Source organism: Meleagris gallopavo, chromosome 5, assembly GCF_000146605.3.
Source record: "Meleagris gallopavo isolate NT-WF06-2002-E0010 breed Aviagen turkey brand Nicholas breeding stock chromosome 5, Turkey_5.1, whole genome shotgun sequence".
NCBI classification, from domain to species: domain Eukaryota; kingdom Metazoa; phylum Chordata; class Aves; order Galliformes; family Phasianidae; genus Meleagris; species Meleagris gallopavo.
The window spans coordinates 56,121,991-56,125,732 of record NC_015015.2 but is presented as its reverse complement, the minus strand read 5'-3'; the positions used below and the strand labels follow the sequence as shown (position 1 = coordinate 56,125,732).

The window sequence follows — 3,742 nt, the reverse complement described above, 5'->3', positions numbered from 1 at the left end:
TAGCCAGAAAGCTTAGGAGCCTAGAATCACTCAGGCCGGAAAAGAATTGAGATCCCCAAGCCCAACTGCACCCCACCATGCCCACTGCCCGCGCCCCTCAGTGCCACATCTCCAAGGCTCTGGAACACCTCCAGGGAGGTGACCCCACCATTCCTGGGCAGCTGTACCTGTGCAAATTGCTCTTTCTGAGAAGAGGTCCTTCCTAACATCGAACCTGAACTTCCCCTGGCCCTACTCAGGGACATTCCCTCCCATCCTATCGCAGTTACCCAGCAGCAGACGCCGATCCCTCCCTCGCCCCCAGCTCCTGTCAGGGAGCTGCAGAGAGCAGTGAGGGCTCCCATGAGCCTCCTCTTCTCCACACTGACCCACCCCAGCTCCTTCAGCCGCTCCCATCAGACGTGTGCTCCAGAGCCCTCCCAGCTCCGTTCCCCTCTCTGCACACGTTCCAGGGCCTCAGTGTCCATCTGGCAGTGAAGGGCCCAGCACTGAACACAGCGCTCGAGGTGCAGCCTCACAGTGCTGAGTGCAGAGGGATGATCCCCTCCTTCTCCTGAGCAGCCAGAACACAGAGGCCGGCTTTACGCCAGCACAACGTGGCCTGTCCTGGTCCCTCTGTAGGGCCTGCCTACCCTCAAGCAGATCAACACTTTCTAACCACTTGCTGTCATCTGCAAAATTATTGAGGGTGCACTGGATAGATGCATAATGCAAGGGGCTTTGACTGGATTGCCTACAGAGGAACCTGCATCAGTGATTCTCTGAGCAGCAACAGCAATGCCCCACATGTGGAAGCTGACCAAATCGCAGAACGGGAACAGGATACAACTAGGTTGAGGAGCTGCTTCCTGGACATTTCCAACACTGCGTTTTGATAAAGGCCTTTGCTAAGCACAATGACCTGAGATAAGCATAGAGTCAAGTTTAGCATGCCTGAGAGGTGGATCTGGAGAGGAGGAGGTCAGAAGTGCTCCAGGGTTATCATGATGACTGGCTTCCCAGTTGCCTCCCTTCTTGTTGCACTGCGTGGCACTGAAAGGCACCAGCCTGGAGCTGTGGCTGCAGGGCCCTGCCAAATGCAGGAAACCATCGGGCACCCAGAGACTGGTGGAATTCAGAAATCTGAATGCTAAGGAAGGGTCCAGGAAAGAATAAGTTCCGCTTCATGAGTCACACAGCTTCCGTCAGTTATTAATATTTATTAATATCCTTGTTACCGGAAACAGAGAAGGAGGGAGAGTATCTTCTCTGGACGTTATTCAAAACCCTCCTGGAGTACCTTTATTACGCATCCTACGCTAGGGAACCTGCTATAGCAGGGGGTTTGGTCTAGGGGATCTCCTGAGGTACAAACGACTTCCAGCCCTGACGATCCAGAATCTCCCCTGCCTTCGGGGAGGTGACTCTGGCCTTAACTTGCTGTAGTCTTTACACCCGTGGCCAGGAGCCTTGTGCTGCAGGCAGCAAGGTATGCAGATGAAGCACAGTTGCTCTGACAGCCGCCATCATGCTCCCATCCTACAGAGCCATCTCCTTACTTGCCAGAGCACTCTATGCCTACGGGGCTGCCTTGGTTCAGCGCTCACAGGCTCCCAGCCCGGCCTTTCTCTGTTAGCCTTCAAGAAATATTCCTGCCTCGTGCACATGTGATTCTGTAACAGGAGTAGACGCTGCTCAGTGGGCAGCGGCAGTTGCTCCTGCATATTTTCTCCACGGCAAAACCTCACCCAAAGCAGCCAGAGCCCGTGCAGCTGAAGAGGCCGCTGCACACATGGGCGTCCTAATATTCATTGTCAGAGCCCCTTCTAGCAGCCCGGCTCGAGCCAGCCAGCCTTTGGCTCAGAGCACCTTCAGACCAGCGGAGGCTGAGGGAGCAGTCAGCAAAGGGCTGCGCGATGTCAGGTGCTGAGATCTTGACACAACTGTCACCAACCTTCAGCTTTGCTCTCCCTGTGGCATATCAGCACTAAAATGAGTTTTGTGCATATGTTGAAAATTCTTACGTTTCCTGAGGAGTCAAAGGACGCCAAATGAATTTCAAGGGACTGTGTATCTGGAACGTAACCAGGCGTGCCACGTGAGGAGCACAGCATCCATGCAACTTGTCTCACCCCATTTTCTTTTTGAGAAAGGCCTGGGGGGCTCCTGCCTGCTTTGTAAAGGCTATCCCCATAGCCATGGCTGTGGGCGCCCAGGGCAGCTGAGAGCGAAGGGCCGAAGGGTGGGGTCGGGCTGCCATTTGTGACATCAGTAGGAATGCATAGCATCACAATGCAGGGGATGGCTTTAAGGCCGTGTCAGGCAGCGCTGCTGCAGTTTGACCTGGGCCATTGGTGAGTACAGCAGCAGGGGAAGGTCGGGCTGGATGAGGGACGTGGTGCAAACGCCAGCCCCTGTGGGAGTGCCACGGGCAGAGCTTGGAACCGTCCCTGCCAGCGCTGGCCTCGCACCCTGCTGCCACCCAGCTCCCTCGTACCCACTGCTCCTCCCTGAGCACAGGGCCTCACACATGCGGCTCGTGGCCCTGCTCCCTCCCAGCCCCACTGAGCCCCTCTCTCCCATCTCTTGCAGATCATGGCTTTGGTGCTTGTTCTCGCCTTGTTGGTGAGGGTGCTAAGTGTCAGTGTCACTGACGATGCGGTCATGCTCGAGGGCGTGCAGCAGCAGGAGGTCAATCTGCGAGAGCAGATGACACAACTGCAGCACGAGACAGAGCAAAGGAATGTGGAGCAGAGATGGGTGGACATGCCAGCTCTGCTCTTTACTCTGCTGAAGTATTGGAGAATCTGGTTCTGTATGGGACTGTTTTCTTGCTCTTTGGAACATGTGGCAGTCCCGAAAAAGGAGCCAGCACGATGATAGCAGTGAGGAGGACAGCTCCAGCAGCGAGAAGGAGGCAGCGGGGGCAGAGCAAGAGGAAAAGGAACAGGAAAAACAGGAAAAACAGAAGGGACAAGTGAGACAGGTGCAACGGGTGAAAGAGGTGAAACAGAAGAAACAAGTGGAATTGGAGGAACAGGTGGAACAGGACGATGAAAACTTCTACAGTTCAGCCTGGACCAGACATATTGTGGAGCGTGCTCTTCGAAAGGCGCAAGGAAGGCCCTCCAGGTGCCAGCTGGTGGAGGAGCTGATGAGCGACCTCCTGCTGGTCTTCAGATTTGTCTGGTCAAACAGTTTCTATCCAGTGCTGCGGTCTGCCATCGGGGTGGGCAGTGCATTTGAAGGCTGGAGTCCCCGGAAGGAGGACACTGTGTACCGCCTGCTCGTGCCCGTGGAGGCCCCCCGCGCGCACATCTTCCACCTGGAGATGGATGATGACGAGGACGATCTGGCAAGGAAATCCCGCATCCGCGTGGAACCGGTGTGCATGTGCATGAGGGAGCAGGAGCTGGGGGACGTGCTGTGCTTCCTCCACCACCCTGTGGAAGACCTGATCCAAAATCAGGACCCCAGCCTCCTACTGACGCTCTGCACTGGCTTCTACCTGGATGTGGAGAAAACTGTCACCTGGTTCAAGGTACAGCTGGCAACGATCTGGAAGGCCACCCTTCAGGCACACGCCTACAACTTAAAGGTGCTGCCCTCCAACCGCTCCTGTAAGCTCCAGCTGACAAACACCTCCAGCGGGGAAAAAATCCTCGTGGAGCTGCTGTTCGGGGTGCAACAAGGCAACTCGGACATCTTCCTGACCAGCCAGAACACAGAGGTCGGCTTTACGCCCAGCACAACATGGCTGCAG

General features: G+C 55.8%; 1 protein-coding gene across 1 annotated transcript in view; it reads left to right on the top strand.

Annotated features, from left to right (window-relative positions):
- MDGA2 (MAM domain containing glycosylphosphatidylinositol anchor 2) overlaps nucleotides 1-3,742 on the top strand; it is a 375,704-nt gene that overhangs the window by 208,859 nt on the left and 163,103 nt on the right. The window lies entirely within an intron of this gene.